This window comes from Lonchura striata, chromosome 1 (assembly GCF_050655825.1).
Source record: "Lonchura striata isolate lonStrDom1 chromosome 1, ASM5065582v1, whole genome shotgun sequence".
NCBI lineage: Eukaryota > Metazoa > Chordata > Aves > Passeriformes > Estrildidae > Lonchura > Lonchura striata.
The window spans coordinates 76,707,473-76,726,275 of NC_140703.1; the positions used below are offsets into that span (position 1 = coordinate 76,707,473).

Genomic DNA, 18,803 nt, shown 5'->3' on the forward strand with positions numbered 1-18,803 from the left:
TCTGATTTGATGATGGTACTTGATAATGAAAGAGCTTCATTTTGTCCCCTGTTCTTTTGCTCTAAATAATGGGGAGAAGTGTGGGGGGAAGTGACGCCAAAGTGATGCGATACACTGAAATAATGTTAGGATCCAACTTCTAAAGGATGCTTCTGCCCAAATTAAGGTGCAAATGAGACCATTAGTATGGATTTTATTTAAAAATAAATAAGAGGTAGAGACAGATAGGAAGACAGCAGGGAAGAAGAGAAAAAGATGAGTAAGGGAGAGATATTGAGCAAAAGATACCATCACTGCATGGGTTCCTGCAGCTTCCTGCTGGCTCTTCTTTACCCTGATCTGCTCAGTGGTGGGGGTCCACAAGTGTTCTAATTGAGATACTGTTCTTATACAGTCCAATCCCAGGTACCCATGAGGTGTATGTTATTCCCATAACTTGGGATGGCATGTGTGTAAGCAGTTGCTTCCTTTTCTCACAGTTTGCCATGGTTGGAATTTTTGTCTGGATAAGTTACCTGGATATGCTTCATCAGGCCTGGCATCTTCCTCTTGTTGCCATCTGTGCTTTCCTCACAGTCTGCACAGTGGTATTTTGTCTGTTGTGCTAATTCCAAACCTTTCACCTTTGTGTAGGCCTGAAATGAATGCCTCCCTCTTTTACATCTGTGCCCGTTGTGGTTTTGTCTTACGGGAACTTTCTTTGACAGTGAGCTGAGACATTTTAACCACATCCTTTAAGTCCTGACAGCCATGGAATTCACCTCCTCCGCAGTTCCCACATGGAGACAGGGAAGCTCTGCTGCTCAAAGACTTCTTGAAATGTCTTAGCCTATCTCAGGCACCTGCTTGTGGCTGGCAAATATGGCATGGGACCCACAGGTGTCAGAGGAGCAGCAGCTGGAGGCCCTGCAGGATAGACTTCACTGTCTCAGACAACACTAAATCAATGTCTGTGGTCAAGTGAATTGAGCCTCTTGTCAGCACACCGATAGTGGCTAGAGAGCCAGCAGATCAAATGTCAGTGCCTGGGTTTAGAGTGACACAAATAGCTCTGTAGACTCTATTGACTGTATTTAGTGGATCTTCACTGACTGTGATGATAGTTTAGATTACTGTCTTAAATACGTGCCTGTGGTACGAGCGTTTTTAGCTACATCAGAATCTTTGCATAAGTGAATTTTCCTCATGGAGTGAGAAAGAATATTGTTTTAGCCATGGAACACATTGGTTTCTCATGTCAGTTTTCATCTTTTGCTCAATGCTGTAGCACAAGCAGGGCTTCTGGCACACAAAATCTTTTTGTTTAAATTAAGCATCTTGAAAAAAACCTCATTTGTTATCTGGGAATGTGAATGGTTCTGTGGCAAGAAGCTGGAAGATGTGGGTTAAATATTTGCTTCAATCTCCTCCTTCCTTTTACTTTCCCTAGGAAACACAAAGAAATTTTTTGCATTTTAATTTGCAGCTAAGTTTTTTCTTTTTTGTTTCTTTGTTTTTAAAATGATGTTGTGGCCTAAGCAATAATATATCTGACTACCACTTCCAAAGAGTACTGAGTTAAATTAATCTTAAGAACCTGCAAAAAGGTGAATTATTAGGCCATTAACCTTAAAACCTATGTCTTTATATATTACTGCTACAAATAATCTGTGAGTGAAAATGAATTGCAGTGTTTTCACTAGCTAAGGTTGTTTTGTTCATTGCTAGTAGTAGAAAACTCCTAAACCATGCACTGACATGAACTGGTTTCAGTACTACTAAAGAAACTAAAAATTCAGGTCAGTGTCTCACTTTTTTGTTGCAAAAAAAAGAAAAAAAAAAAAAAAGATGTGCATATAATTATGTTTTGTGGGTGGGCCATGCCCCCAGAAAGCATGGCCATTCCTTTGCAAACAGTACTCCTGGAAAACATTTAGTAGTCTTGAGATTACAATAAGTGCAGGCACATTTATTGCCATCCTTGAAAGGTTAAACAAAAGTGTGTACAGTACAGAAAGGAAACACTATTTTTCATTTAAATATGTCCTCGAGGAGACCAGTACTACAAAGCAGACCTGAGCTCAATATTTTAAAGGAGTGTGGAAACATGCAGAAATACAAAGAAAGCTGTTATGTTTAGAAAAGATAACTCTCAGTCAGAGCCTGCTATTTAAGCATCTTTAGCCTGCTATTTAAAGCAAAGAAAGATGGACGATGGTTTGGGAATTATTTTCCTGATTTATAATGATTTTTAGAAGGAAAATCTGGAAATTCAGCTTTAATCTGAAATTTATGAAAAATAATGCTGAGAGAAAGCAGTTAGATAATTAGAGGAGAAAATAATTTTTACTAGTAAAGTGGTTCAGCAGTGCACTACTATGAAGATTAACTCTTCATACTGTGAGATCAGGAAGTCATGACTAAATTACTTTTTGCATTGTATGCTTCAGTTGCACAATGGTGCATTTATTCCATGCTCAATTGGATAATTTTTAAAGGCCTGGTCATTTTTTTTTTTTAACTGCAAAGCTATTTAGATGCTAAAACTATTGGTTGTTAAAACTGTAGAAATGCACTGTGAAATAACTCATCCAAAGAGATATTCTCCATCTTTGTTTTACTGGAGTTTCCTTTCCTTGCACTTCAGTTCTTGTAGCCCTCTTCTTTTGAGATTTTTAAAGTTCTTCTAAAAGTTCCTGTGCCTACTGATATTTACATTTTCAACTGAGTTTTCTCACACACTGTTCATGTAAATAATGATTGTTTTGCATTCTTCTTTGTGAGTAGAAAGAATTGATAGACTGTTGGTTTAAATATTGTGGTTGAAGAGGTGGCAGTTTCACCCTCAATCCACTGTCATTTTTGCAATTGTATATATAGTAGAGTCAGAAAATAAAGTTGGCCTTTTAAAGTTTTTTTTCTTTCCTTTTACATCTAGCCTGCTTTTCTGAGTTATTTAGTGTCACAATGTGACAAGGTCTCTTAGCAGTGTTGGCTCATTATCCAAGAACCATCATTATCCTATCGCTAAATCCTTCTGATTTCTCAGTTTTCAAGAGGTATTTTGAGGTCTGTAGTTGTTGAGTTGGGGCTTTCTAAAAAGTGCAGTAACTAAAAAGGCATGGTCTCCTGAAAGGTTATTCTAAAAGCCTAAGCAGTGGGAATCAGAAAGAGAGCTGTCTGAAATTTTTCAGTGTTACTTTCTTCCCCAAATATTTTATAATTGTTTTTTATGCTTAATGTAAAATATAAACCACTCCTCCCTATGTTCCTTCACCCTCCACCCTCTGGAAGCCTATCACAGTATTTTCCAAAACATTGGCAGAATCTCTGAAAAAATTTTAGCAATTCTCTTTCTGTCAATTTCAAAGTCCAGTATTCCTTTGTCTATAGTTACCATAATATGTAAACTTTAGTTTTTCCTGTTTTACTTTTTGTACTTTCAAGTATTATTTGTAAAACAAACTAGTATTCCTCCCTCCCTTACTTCATAGCTATTGTATTTGTAATCACTGACCTATTTTTGTTTAGTGGTGAGAAAAAGAAAAATGTACTCTCAACCACCACTTTTGACTAATTCCACCTTTCTAACATTCCCTTCTCTCTGGCATCATGGTTTTATCATACATTCAGTTTCTCTCCTGTGTAGTACATGAGCTTGTACTTAATGCTCAGATAAGTGGGCTAGAATTGAGTGTCATTCAAAACTACTGGTCTCCCAAGTTCTTCTTGTTAGTCTATAAAATGCACAAAAATGGTGGTTTGAAAAATGTGTGGAAAAAAAAAAGTTGAGAAAACATAAAAAGATTTAGATACTTATAAAAATACTTTAAGTTTCAAAAAGAATTTAAAGTAGGTGTAGCTGTGTTTGCCCCAGGGGGCACTGAGAACATGAAAACAAATTTCAGAAACAGCTATGGAAAATCCAAGGAGCAGGCAACATTATAAGACACCACCTGTGTATTCAGCAAGCATGAAAGATTAAATTTGATCAGATCAAAAAGCACAATGTGGATGGCACATAAGGGATGCCCTTGGGAGTTCATTCTGTTTGACTACAAGGGAATGGTTTTTCATTAAGTTTTGTCATATCCACAGATAACTGCACAATAGAACAAAAACAATAGCTGTATTCTAGAGTTAGAAGTTTCATGTTGTTAAACTTCTCAGATCAAACCATTTCATTTTCCTAATGGTTCTCCTGCTTTTTGAAAAAGAACTAAGGAAAGAGGTAAATAAAAGGGAAAATCTGTATTTATGGTGTCTGTCACCCATTCAAACACTTTGTGAAGACAGCTCTTTGTAGTTTCTTATTTATTCAGCATATCAACAGAATGACTTTATTATAATCAAACTGTAAAGGTGTTTGCAACAATAAATTATTCTTTTTTTTTTTCTGGGATATGCTACTTTTTTGTTTCTGTGTTCATTTTTCAAAAGGAAGCAATTTTCTTGAAAAAAAAAATCGTAAAGAAGCCTTTCTTTTTCTGTCATAACTAGCAGTTATAGAATCATAGATTTCTTTAGGTTAGAAAAGACCTTTAAGATCACAGAGTTCAACTGTTAACCTGCACTGCCAAGTCCACCACTAAACGATGTCCTTAAGTGCCTCATCTACATATCTTTTAAAAACATTCAGAGACAGTAACTCAGCTACATCCCTGAGCAGGCTGTTCCAGTGCTTGATCTCCCTTTCCATGAAGAAATTATTTTTAATATCAAATCTAAACCTCCCCTGACTGAACTTGAGGTGATTTCTTCTTGTTCTATTCTTTCTTACCTGAGAGAAAGGACCAACCCCCACCTCAGTACAACCTCTGGACACGTAGAAGTCCCACCTGAACCTTAATTTCTCCAGGCTAAACAACTCCAGTTTCCTCAGCCACAGCATCACCAGGGCTGAGTACAGGGGGATGATTACTGCCTTGGTCCTGCTGGCCACTTTGTTGCTGATATAGACCTAACCCTCCTTGACCACCTGGCCCACACTGTTTCTTGTTCAGCATCTCTTAACCAGTATTCCCAGGTCCTCTTCTGCCATGAAGCTTTTCCACCATTCTTCTGCCAGCCTGTAGCACTGCATGAGGTTTTTGTGACCCAGCTGCAAGACCCAACACTTCACCTTGTTGAACTTCATACCATTGCCCTTGTCCCATACACCCTGCCCTGCCTATCCAGAACCTTCTACAGAGCCTTTCTGTCCTCTAGGAGATCAACTTCGTAGTGTCTGCAAACTTACTGAAGGTGCTTCCAATCTGCTTGTCAAAGCTAAATAACAGGGCTGTCCCCAGTACTGAGCCCTGGGGAACACCATTTATAACTGTCAACTGATTGTACCTCTATTCACTATGACTCCAGTTTCTTCAGGAGAATTGTGTGGGAAATGGTGTCACATGTTTTATTAAAGTACAGAAAGACAATATCCACAGCCTTTCCTCACTGAGTGGATAGAGACCAAGTTATTCAAGTAAGACCTGCCTTTAGTAAACCCACGCTGTCTGAGATTATGAAAGGTTCAATGGTTGGACATAATATCTTCAAACCATAAAGATTCTATATTTCTATAATCCCATTCAGACTCTAGAATTGTGTGTGCCTAAATTGTGCAGCAGGTCACTGATAATTTATTTTGGATTATGGGGTCTTCATTCTGCTCTTATTCCTGTCTTCCAGGTCAGAGGGCTGGGTATCCAGAGGGAAGCTGGTCTTTGTATTAAAGACTGAGGCAAAAGAAGGCATTAAGTACCTCAGCCTTTTCCTCCTTTGTTACTGCTTTCCCCCACATTCAGCGAAGGCTGGGGATTATCTTTAGCGCTCCCTTTTGTTACTAATCTATTTATAGAAACATTTTTTTATTGTCTTTTAGGGCTATAGCCAGACTAAGTCCTAGTGGTGCTTAGGTTACTTTTGGCATAGAAGGAGAAAAGACAGTTTCATCTCTCTATTTTGTCATGCATAAAATCTTTCAAGTTTTCATTGCTTAATCGAATTTCGTTTACTGTTAACTAGCTAGAACAGAACCTCAAAAGAATAGAATCTGTGGTACTAATAGATTAAATTCTCTAGGCAATTGATATTGTTAGAGCTAGAGCATTTATCAAAAACTAAAACTATATCTTCTTTTTGTCTTCTTTATTATTTTTGCCATGGTTGACTTTACCTAATTTCTTTGTTCTTTTATTGATCCACAGCTTTGAGTTTCCTCTGAGCATCATGGAGTGAATGCATGCCCAAAGAGTCAAACTAAAAGAAGAACACCATTTTCTTTTGATATCACTACATTTCTTTTCTATATTCTTGCTTTCTTAACTATGTATATAGTTAGCTTAATTGTGTGGTGTCAGCCTGCAGTACATAAACACAGAGGGATCATAAATTATTGAAATCAATGCATCTCAATACTCTAGACAAGTGATAAATTTTTTGTTGATTTTTTAATTAAAAATATAAAATTACTTGAAAACAGTTGAATTTCTTATGCTATGCAGCAGATTTAATGGAAATAGTATTGTTGATTTCACTAAGACCTAGACCAAGGCCTTTGGGAATATATGAGCATAAGGACCATGTTTGTGTTATACGTGTTATAAACCTAATAGAAACTTCTATTGTATATTATACCATCTGTCAGCTCTTATTTATCCTTGCATGTATTACAGGAAAATTATTCCTTGCCATGTTAAAACTATGGGGAATTTTTAGTTGTAAAATAAGTAGGGTTTTTAAAAGTAAATCAAACCAGAGTACCACAGTGCTTTATTTTAAATTACAGTGATGTCATAAACATCCCTTGGTGATCCAGCACAAAGCACATATCTGAAATTTTCCCTTCTTATTCACTATGTAGCAATAAAAAAAAGAAAAATAAATACAGTAATTGCTTTTGACTGGTGTGCTTTCCTTTTTTATATATTATTTGATTGTCTTGTGGCATATGGGTCAAATGCACCTTAGAGGAGGTTTAAGCTTTCCAGTACCTATAGGGGAGCTACAGAAAATCTGGAAAAGGACTCTTTTTACAAGCTGGGATCAACTTAAACTGAAAGAGGGTAGGTTTAGGTTGTAATTGTGAATTGAAGAAATTCTTTACTGTAAGGGTGGTGAGGCATTGAAATGCTTCTCAAAGAACCTGTGGATGCCCCATCTCTGGAGGTTTTCAAGGCCAAGCTTAATGAGGCCCTGAGCAACGTGGTGTGGTGTAAGGTGTCCCTGACCATGGCAGGGGAGTTGGAACAAGATGATCTTTGAGGTCCTTTCCAATTCAAACTGTTCTGTGGTTCTATAATTATGACATGCAGATGAACTGTCCCACAAAACTCAATATGACTATCCCAGGTCAGACTAGAAGATTTGTGAAATCCCATATCCCCATCTCCAATATTACCTAAAACAAATGCCTAATGAAGAGCATTTCCTTAATACATTCAGTGGCAGGGTAATTTTTACATATTCAATAACCATTAGATTCTGCTAACTGGTTGTATTTTTCCTGCAAAATCCACGTAGCATTGACAGCACTGTATATCAATTAGGTTTACAATTCTGTGCCTCATTCCACAAAGTTCCCCTTTTCCTTGTTACATAACTGGCTTCATTTGACCTTATTTGATGTTTTTGTTTCTTCCTTTTGAAAAGATGAAGAATAGTCTGTTCCAATCCATCATATCTAAACCAGTCACATTTGGAATCTCTATAGTATCATCTCCCCTGACATTATAGGTTTTTTTTATAAAAAATGCCCTTTTAATCAATTGCTCATAGTACAGAATTGTTTTCTTACTTGTCATCAAATATCTTTTGTTGTTTCAGTGGTTCTCTTTTTTTTCAGATAAGAATGAGATAAACTGCACACAGGTCTAAATGTGAGTGTAACTTGTGAATTTTGATGCAGTGAACAATGTTCTCTAAAATTCTTAGTGATTTTTCTTTTTTATAAATATTCTTAATAATTTCTAGCAATTTTTATTTCTGAGATATTCTATTTTTTGGTTTGGTGTTTTGGTGGAAATATCTGCCATGAGCCCAGTGTCCTTAACTAGTAATGATCATATCAAATTCTTTTGTCCTAGATATTGTTAGAATTCATTTCTTCCACATTATGAAAGAATTTATATTTGTTTGTATTAAATTCCATGAGTTATTTTATTGGCAAACCACTCATAAGGTTCTTCCACAGGTTGTCGCACCTGAGCCTTGACTTTATTACTCTGAGTAACTTTATAACATGAACAATCCTTCATCTTTTACTCCCATGCTGTCTTCAAGGCATGTATTCATAAAGACATTGAAAAACATAACCATAACTTGGGTTGGCAGGGTTCTCGAGGGGTCAATTTATTCAGCTGCCTTCTCACAGCAGGTTTCGTTAGACCTCATAGCTCAGAGTAAATATCTAGTAGAGTCTTGAGTACTTGCAAGGACAGAGATACCACAAGTTCTCCATGCAATCTAAGCCAGTACTTAAACATCTTTGCAGCAATTTTAATACTTTATATCTAATAAAAACTTGGTGTGTTTCAACTTTTGTCCATAGCCTCTGCAGGCACCTTGTAGAAGAGGCTGGTTGCATTGCTTCTGAATCCTCTGATCAGGTAGCTGTAAACAGTAAGGTTTCCTTTCCTGGGCCTTCCTTTCTCTGAGCTGGTCTCCCCTGGAGTGTCATGTAATCCAATTCCCTGTCCATGCTGGTGGCCAGGGACAACTGACTGCTGAGCCAGTACATTCATGTCCTGCCAGTTCTGGGGAGTAGAAGACTGGGTGCAGCAGTCTAGGTGTAGTCTTACAAGTACCAAATAAATGTGAAGTATTATTCTACTACTCTACACATTAAAATGAACGGGATTTGTACTCTAATAAGGTGTCCTTGAAGATTAGCAATCTCTTCCCTTCTTTCTTTCTGGGACAGTTTCTCCAATGATTCTATCAAACAGTCCCCTGAAGGGGCTACAAGCTTCTCTTTTGATATCCAGATTTTAAATTCTGCTGTTTTGCTTTGCTTATTGATCTCAGGAACCTAAATTCCATGGCCTCATGGTTGGCACGGACAAACTTGCCCTTTTATCTTGACCACTTGAATAAAGTTTTCCTTGTTTATGATTATCAGACCCAGCAAAACATATCCCTCATTCAGTTAATTGGTTTCCTGCATCAATAATTTGTCTTACATGCATTCCAAAAGCTTCCTGGATTCTTCCACTCCGTCATATTGTCCTTCTAGCAGATATCTTGGTTGTTAAAAGTGATCCCTGAGTATCAAGGATTGTGACTGTGAGACTTTCTTCAGCTATCTGAACCAGGCAACTTTGACTATTCCCACACATCCTCTTGTTGCCTATGACTATCACTGGATCCCAGCGAGAAGAGATGAGCACCTCCCTCTCTACTTTCTGTCCTCAAGAAGCAATGAGATCATCTCTCAGCCTTTTTTTTTCTCCAAACTAGGCAAGTCTGGAGCTGGTCTTCATGAGACATGTCTTCGAGCCCTTTCAGCAGCTTTGCTGCTCTGCTCTGGACACATCCAAGGACCTGGCCTTAAGTTGTGGGGCCCAGAACTCCAGATGCTGCACCGAAGTTGAATAGAGAGACATAACCACCTCTTCTGACTGTCTGGTTGAGCTGTATTTGATGCACCTTGAGATGAGGTTAAAACACCCTTCTTCGCTTTTTCATTCCTTTTGATCCCACCCATACCTGCTCAGTTACACTTCTTCAAAAATGGTGCCATAGTCACAAAAGCCAGAGCTCTGCTTGCCACATGACTGCATAGTTGGGTGCTGACCAGGGGCTTTAGTCCATCTCTGTTTAAGCCTTTCCTGCCTCAATGAGAAGTTTAAGGAGAGCAACACCTTGGCCCACATCTTTCCACTCCAGAGCTCTGTAGATGGTCTCGATAAGATCCAGGTTACTGCTGGCAGTATAATTGGTGCCTGTGGTAAGGAAAAGGTGTGTTTCCATAGGCTGAGAAACCTTGCAGAGGGACTGCAAGGAGCTGCACTAAACTTGGCCCTAACCAAAAAATCTCCCAAGTCATGGGATCTGGTTAGAATATTGGTGCCTCCATCTCCTCTTCAGGAGAGAGCCACAGTAACTACTGCTCATCTTTTCTTTTTCATGTAGAGATGGTCTTTGATTTTGCAGAAATTACAATGCCTTTTCCTATAGCAAAAATACCACAATTCAGAAAGAGACCTCAAAATACCCACATGAATTGTATGTGAGTAAAAGTGGTGAAAAAAAAAGGACTTTGCCTTCTATAAGAAGGTGTCTGACATGTAACTAAAGCTTGTGATTATTTGTAATTGATTTTTTCAGTTATGTTCTTCAGTAATAAAAGTGATCTGTAATTTATCAGCACCTACAAACTGCAACAGTTACTAATTGAACACAGCATAAACACATCAAATAAGGAAAAGAACTGGTGATAATCTACCATAAAAGATCTGGTTTAAAGTGAATTCTGGAGGAACATGTTCTAGCTCTCTTTCTGCTATCCAAGTAATATATTCTCTCTATAATATAGAGTAGGTGTTCTGCATAGAAAGAAATGTGTCTCTTGTTGATACTTTAAAGACTGTAAGTACAAAGAAAAAAAAAGTCAGAAAAATGGCAGAAACCCCAGTGATGAACTGGTAGAACATTTTACTCTGTAATTTGATCTCTTCCTAACACTTATGTATTGGCTGTAATGGAAATATTTATAGCAACCCCATTTTAAATGACCAAGTAAGTACTACTAAGGAAGCATGTCAAAACAATATTTGGATAGTTCTTGGAGAACTGTGATTATGTGACTCTACAAATTAAATTAAATTAAAATTTAATTTAAAAATAAAATCAGTTTGGGATAATTTGTAGTTGTCCAATGCCCTAACAGTAGTCATGTTTTATTTACTAAGGTGGCTAAATATAAGAGGAGAGAACTCAAAATGAGTCCCAATTTCCTCTATTCCTCTATTTGTATGGGAATTAAGATGAATTATGTAAAACTTCTATTTATTGTGAATAGATAAATTGCATTACGTGGGCTATGTGGTGGCTTTACCTATGAGTAAGATTAAAAGAAAAGAATGGAAAAGAGAATGACTAGGGTGGAATTAGTTAGTATTTTGTATGCATATAACAAGCAATAATATAGTCTTTACCATTAAATAAATTAGCATTTGAAACAAGAAAGTCTTGGTTAGTTTTAACTAATTTAAATGACAGAATCAGAAATGATTGCTGTACAGCTCCTCCCTGGAATATGTTAATCAATAAGAAACAAGAATCATGCTTTTTCTAACTTAATACATATTTGTGTTTGTATGCTAATGTATGGAGGATGAGATTCACATGTAAAATATATAGGTACCTTCCCTTCCACCCCAAATACTTAAACATGAGCATTAGGCTTAAGCATTCTTAGAAAAAATGTGCGTTTGAAGCCATAAGATGAAAAAAAAAAAAGTCTCAACATTTTCACTGTTCTGGAGGAATTCTTCACTTAAATTGTGATTTAGGATAAAAATAGCCCATATAATCTCTTTCATACAAGCAATGTGCTCCCAATTTGTTCTGAATGAATGTAATATTTATTTTGAAAATAAAATACTTAACCAAATGTGGGCTAGAATTCATCAGTAAGAAAAGTATGGCAGCCTTAATTCTGTTTGATTGTGCAACAGTAACATTTAAGTAAGGTTTATAATATATAATTTTATTTATAGTACAACATAATTTTATTTACAAACTCTAAGAGCAGGTGGAATACCTGACTGCTAGCTCCAGAGAAGAGCTAGGTAGCAAAAATTCAGATTCTTCTATGTGGAATGTTTATTTAACTTTGCAATCTCTCGTTACTGAGAGAATTCATGAATTAGCAAGAATGATGAATTGAATTATTTTTTGCATTTTTCCAGACTGGAAATCTGCCAAAAAAAAGGAATGTATTAATTCCTTCATAAAAATCAGACTAAAAATGTCTTTGCTTACAAAATTGCAACTTCGGGTTCATTGTACTGCAGATATAATAGAAAACACAAGCTTTACTTGAAAGTGTAGGCATGAATTATGTGGAGGCCCAGAGATGGCTGTCATATTCTAGTGGAACTTTTTGAAATGAAAAACCATTGTTTCCAAAAAGAACTCCTCAGGTTGGCGATTTCAGTATTGTCTTATAATAACTGTCTACATTAATTTATATTTTATATCAATTAATGTAGACAGTTATTATTCTATAGAAAGCCAAATCAAGTGTTTGGGGACCAGAGTAATAGAATACAAGACTCTCCAAGTCAGTGTACTTTGTACTGTAGAATAATATGCTGCATACTGATAGAGGTGCCCTTGGTAAGAGTGTATTTTGTCTGAGATATTAGACTATTGAAATTCAATCCTTATTCCATCCATAGATTAATTTTCTTTTAAATTGGCCTCATCGCACTAATAAAAAAATTATTGTTTTAATGTGCTGAGTCTATCCATTACAAATATAACATTTATTACAGACTATTAAGTGGATTTAAATATAATTAACTGAAAGTGAAGTTGCTAATTAAGATAAGTTTAAATTCAAGTTACATTTTACAAGTAGATTATTTTAGCACTTGAAAACAACCCATTTTCAAGGTTTTTTACTTAATTTTGTACTAACATCACACTAGACTGCAAAACTCTCTATTTTGTCTCTGCTTACTGAAACCATTTGAGTTGCTTCAGAATTGAATATGCTCCAAAAAATTTAATGGAATAATTTTTATGTGCAAATAAAGTCACAGTATCATAACAGTCATGTCAAGCAGAGACATCATCATTGTCTATCAAGGCGTGTTCAGCACTGCATGCTCATAAACACGAACTGAAGTGCAGTAAGCTGTAATAAAGCATGCTTGGTTAAAATAGTCTCAGTAGAGAATTCAATCAATCAGCTCTTATCTCTTCTGAGAGCAAGTTCTTTCCCAAACAGCATGACTGTGTATACAAAATGTTTTCTGAAGTGGTGATTGTGGAATGGAGGATGGCTGTTGTAATTGCCTCATTGTTCAGCCTATGTCACAAAATTATGCTCATCATGCACCACAGGTGCGCATCATGTGTGCACAACACCAGGCTTCATTCTTTCCTCTGACATGTGACATTGAGTGTATTTCTGTGCTGGCACTCTTAGAGCTGTTCAGATAGGGGACTAGAAATGTGTTGCATGAAGGCAGGCTGATGAAATTTTTTGCAAAAGTCATGTGAAGTAACACAAGAGCACACAATGACTGGAAGCACTGCTGAAATTATAATAGTTGTGTTTTGGCTTAGGGCCAGGTTAGTGATTTTGTGATGCTGTTTCATATCAGCTTGTCCCTCTGATTTTCTCAGAAAAGGAATGTATATAGGCAATATCTGGCTGTGCTTAGGGAATTTCTAGCAGCTACAACAGTGGAGAATTATCACTGGGTGCTGTAAATCTGAAGTCACTGCTCAAGTTAGCACTGGAGTGAGCTGCCTTCAGGTAGCCTCAGAATCTATGGGAACATAAACCTACCTTATTTATTCCCTCAGCCATGCCAAGTGGAATACGTCACTTTTGCTTTTCTGGTCCCTACCATGTATCAACATCATGGCACAATGGAAGCAAGGTTACATGGGGTGTAGCAGGTGAGAATGTAGCAAACAAGTGGAGCAATAGTGCCTGTTGTCTCCGTTATTGAGGAGAACCGTCCAGAGGGGGATTATTCAGAGTATCTTCCTGTGCATATATTTTGGAAGTTCTGGTCTTTATTGCTTAAGGTTTTGCTATGTGCCATTTGTGGAGCACAGGGAAAGACTAGATATTCCTATGGCACATTGTGGATTTAAAATCTCTCCTGCATTCTCACACTTCCTAGTGTCATTTGTTCAGGATAGACTTAGTTCAGACATAAGCAGACACAGCTGTACAATTGTGGCTGAGCTCAGGACTGGTGACTGGGCACCACAACAGCAAGTGTGTATGAATTATAAGGTTTTCAACCCCAACTTTTGCCATTAAGGACATGTTTGATTTCTTTGCTTACCTTTCTAAGCAAAACCAGAGCAATTTTCTTGTCCACTAAATTTAGCAGCTCATTTTGTGATACAGAATCCTTTATTTTATGGCAAAGCCTTGAAATTAGGTATACATTACTCTGGAAAAATGTGTCTCTTCAACCATTTATTTTGACTGATCCAAGCTTATGTAAAGAAGTTGGTTATGTTCCTTAATATTAAGATTACTAAATATACTGAAATACTGAAATACTATGATATTATCAGTAATTCTTCATGCAGAAGAGATTTATGTTAGGCAATGCTGATAAAGAAAATATATCTTCTCATGAGTTGCTTTCACTAACTTACTGATAGTCATTTCTCAAATGCACCTGAGAGTTCTCTCAAAATTTCACCTCACTTTCCCTTTCGTAATTGCCTCATGCAGTTTTTTCCATGCAGTCTTTGTTTTTCTGTCCAACACAAGGAGAAATTGAGGGCCCCTTCTTTTATAATCAAGTTGTTTATGGGTTTGAAGATATAGGCAAAAATAATCAATAAAACAAATGTGTTTAAATCTCTTTTCTGCCCTTTTATTACTTGACTCCCTGCTATTTCTCACTTCTACCTGAAATCGATGACACATTTTCTATTGATTTTCTATGACAGGGAAAAGATCTAGCTGCCTGTTAACAAAGTGTAGCATACTGAAACTCAGTAAGGTGAAAGCATTGGTTAAAGAGATGCTATAAAAAAACTCTCTTTATTTTCCTGTAAGATTTTTTAAAGAAAATAATGTAATTATAATAGTTATATGCTTGCATAATAGTTTAAATTAATTTTTTAAAAGAATTTTTTACATTGCTGACTTTAGAAGCAGCACTTTGGGAAAAGGTCATGCTGTTCTTATTCAGAGTTTGATTTGAGGTCAGTGATGTTAGTTTTTTCCTGTGGACTTGAATGGTTTCAAATCCATCAGATTTATGGACTTTCTGGAAGTTTTTAAGAATCTGGTAAAAATCACAAAAGCTATATGAAGAGGGTGATACTTTTAAATTATCAATCTTGGTTTCTCTAAACTGAGACAGTTCCAGCAACACTCACTGTAAACCCCAGGGTATCTGAGAGTCCTCAGTCAGGTAAACCTAAAATCAAATGGCAATGACATGGTTAAGTAGTGCCTAGTTGAAAGGTGTAACTGTTTGCCTTATAGGGAAATAATTGAGGTTAAATTTGCATTATTAAAAAATCCTATACTTATTGAAATGTAAAAAGGGAATAATTAGTGGATAAAAGGGTAGAGCACAATGTGCAGTGAATAAAATATTACATTACTTAACATAAATATTGCAGTGCTTAATTGGGCTGATTTTTCACTTTTACCAATAAAGGAACTGGCAAATTAATAGTCTGCAATACCACTATTAATTTTTGAGCATTTGCTTATATTCTTTTCAAGAAAAATTAAAAGCTTCCTTAAAAAATGTAGAGGTTTTGAAAATTCTTTCACATTCTGTGTATTGAAAGTGCATATTCCCTTTTCCAATAAACAGTACTGGAAAATGTTCCTAAGCTGCCAATGAAGATTTGTATGTCCTTGTAGCACAGTGATCTTGACCATTTACTTAATGATACTTCCTTTGAGAATTTATATTTGTTATTGCATGACCACCTCTTAGTCTTTGTCCACACCCAGTATAATAAAGAAATTGTCCACAAGTATGGATAATTTACTAAATGTCTCATTTTTATGGATCTGTGATGTTTTTTCTCCTCATCGTTTTACTGAGCTTTCTACCACCCCTTTACAAAAGAACAGAACAGAACAAAACAAATCAAAACCACCACAAACAAACAAAAACACAAACAAAAAATAAAGGGGAGGAAGAAAATAATGTTTTGGGTTTCTTTATGTGTAAAGAATGAAAAATTGTACATTCATTTTTAATGCCTTTAATTTTGTTTTAAATACATAGACAAAAGTTTTGGTGCCTTTAAAAAGGAAAAAATATTTTCAGCAAGACTTGCGGGTTTGAGTTCTTATCTGATGGTTTGATGGTGACAAAATACTGTAATATGAATTTTTCTGAATGTATAATTTTAGCTCTCTTTTTTATTGATATAATTTTTGAGAAACTACTATGTTGATTTTGTATAATTGCAATATTTTAGATACAGAAATCTGCAGCAAACTGTATAATTTTATTTTGTTTTTGGTAACATTCACAATATGCAAAAGCTGAACTGACATTGCCAAAACTGGCTGTAAATCACCTTTTGACAGTAATGTCTGTCAAAGAAAATCTTCCAAATTGCTCTGCATATAAGGCTATGAGGAGAAAAATTAGAATACACTGATACAGTCAATAGTATTTAAATTATCCTCTTTATAAATCTGAAATTGAAGAACACTTCAATGAACCTCCTGTCTGTTTCTTCAAAATATGGTATTCTTAAGAGACTTGGGTCTCTACTTTGACCCAGAGTACTGATGAACACAACACCAAACAGATCAGTCCTTCAAATGCTATTTCAAATTTCACTTTTGTAATGATGCTAATTAATAGAAAACCCACACTGTCTGTCAATGACACCATATAAAATGGCAACCAGAGATATAGATTTTGCATAGAAGTTGTCTCGTTTTTAGCTCAGTTGTTGCAATAAATAATTGTTTGGGTTTTTTTGTTTGTAAAACAAATATCTTGTCAAATAATGCTGGGAATGCTGCTTTAAATTGCAAATATGAACAAAATGTTTGAATGCTAAAATAATTCCGTACTACATGTTAAATCTCAAAATTAACTATATAATTAAATCTCTTTGCCCACAGAATATATTATTAATTGCACAGAATACAAAGTAATTAGTAAACATTAGTTCATTGATATTTAAGAGTAATTTGAAGTTGTGAAAAATGTGCCATGTGATATATTGCTTTGTCATATATTGTTTTGCCAATTATTTAATGAAAGATTGTAAAAGTTGTATCTACATTTTTTCTAAAAATAAAGAAAAAAAAAGAAAACTAACTGCATGTACACAATATGAACAAGCCTTTCTGCTTTTATAAATAGCTGTTTGTGGTAAAGGGAAAATGGAAAATATTATCTGTCCTGCTGTTATAAGTAAGTGTATTCTCTTAAAGGACCTTCACAGATCAGTTTCTCAATTCTATTAAAAAATGTTTCAATTTCCTTTTGAGGCAAGCTGATCCATTATACAAGATGTTTCATCACTTGTTCATTGTGAAAAAAAATTCCATATTCTACATGAGCTCTTCAGGAAAAAAAAGAAGCTTCTGTAATGTACAGGTTTTTGCAGGTCTTTGTCATATTTGCATATTTGCAGGTCTATGTCATATTAGTACATTTGTCTTCAGTTAATTCACATATTCTAGATATGAAACAACGCTTTATGATTTCTAAATATTCACTTTATAAAAAGAAAAATGAACTGAACCCAAAACTTACTCTGAGAGAAAACATATGATGGCAAAGATCACTCAGTTGTTCTCTACATAAATTACTTAGACTGCACTTTTCCCCCTGAAGCTTTTTTTGTCAAACTTGTTCTAAATGAAAGAGAAATTTGGTATGCACTTGAATGAAACTACAGGAAGGCATATATTGAAGGTGAGAAGCAAGCAAGCTCAGCATTTATCTGAAAGAGGATATAGATCTAATTTAGGATTTAGAGGAATCCTAAGGAGAGGGAAATGAGAGTCTTCCTCCTGCACAGTCTTTGCCGCAGAGAGCCACTGCTGGATAGTCAGCATATATTTATTTCTCTAGAGTTGATACTCCTTCTCCTTATTTTGTGATGATTTCAGCACACTTTTTTGTCTACACTCCCCATAGTTCTAGCCAAACTCTAGACTATCTAGGTGCTTCATTATAATCAAGAAGGTTTTCACTTGAATGCACATCCTTTATTTCCTCTTCCTACTTCACTTAGTCCTGGGCAAGGAATTCCCAAAACCGCTGCAGTATTAACTCTTTAGCAAGTAAATAATGTCTGGCTTCTAGAAAGCTCTTAAAGTTTTGTTTTTCTAGCAGCAAATGGTGAAACTGTAGATTTGTCATGTTTGCACCTTATTTTTTTAATGAAAGAAAATAGGCAAAGGAAGGAAACAGAGGTCCAAAACACCTTTCTCTCCCAAAGAAGAAAAAAAGCTCAATTTTACTATCATATAAGAATTTTTGCCTGACTCTCAATAGACAGCTAAACCAGTTTCCTCACTGAGATATCAGCATAAGAAATTTTAATATTCTACTCTTTTGTTTGAATAGATGATTCAGATATTTTAATATGACAAAAGATTTAATGTAAGCTTTTTAATATTATGCCATGCAAGGCTGAAATAGAAGGTAGGTTGGTTAATAAATACCTCTGAAACTGGAGTGCTTTATTCCAGGGAAATCTAATTTTATGAGTAATTTTCTTTGCCTGGAGTGATAATTATGCACTCTTATAAATGATCATACATGCACACATAAACATGAGTGGATATTAGAATACATACATATATGTATCATTCTTGTCTGAGAAGACATATGTATATAAGAGCTGTGTTAAATTTGCAATGATTTCACTGCCATCGGTTATGTATTTGTAGATCATATCACATGTACTTTTTTCTTGGGTTTGTTTGGTGTTGGATGGGGTTTTTTTATGTGATGTACATTGTTTTTTGGTTTGGTTTTTTTTTTTTTAATCAAATTGATGTGGAACTAACAGACCTATACTTACCTTGGTCCACCAATTCCAATTTCAAAATGCTGGGGAGAGCATTAGCTGGTCCAAATTCCCCAGGCCTTGCATTGTAGGCTACCATTTATTGAAGTATC

At 35.6% G+C, this 18,803-nt stretch overlaps 1 protein-coding gene across 1 annotated transcript in view; it reads left to right on the forward strand.

Annotated features, from left to right (window-relative positions):
* The window catches only part of GPC5 (glypican 5), a 231,515-nt gene extending 214,534 nt beyond the window's left edge, over window positions 1–16,981 (forward strand). The window contains exon 6 of the mRNA XM_085588453.1: window positions 1–16,981. This exon is cut by the window's left edge and continues 32,358 nt beyond it. The gene's annotated coding sequence lies outside the window, so the exon portion shown is untranslated.
* The last annotated feature ends 1,822 nt before the right edge of the window (window positions 16,982–18,803 follow it).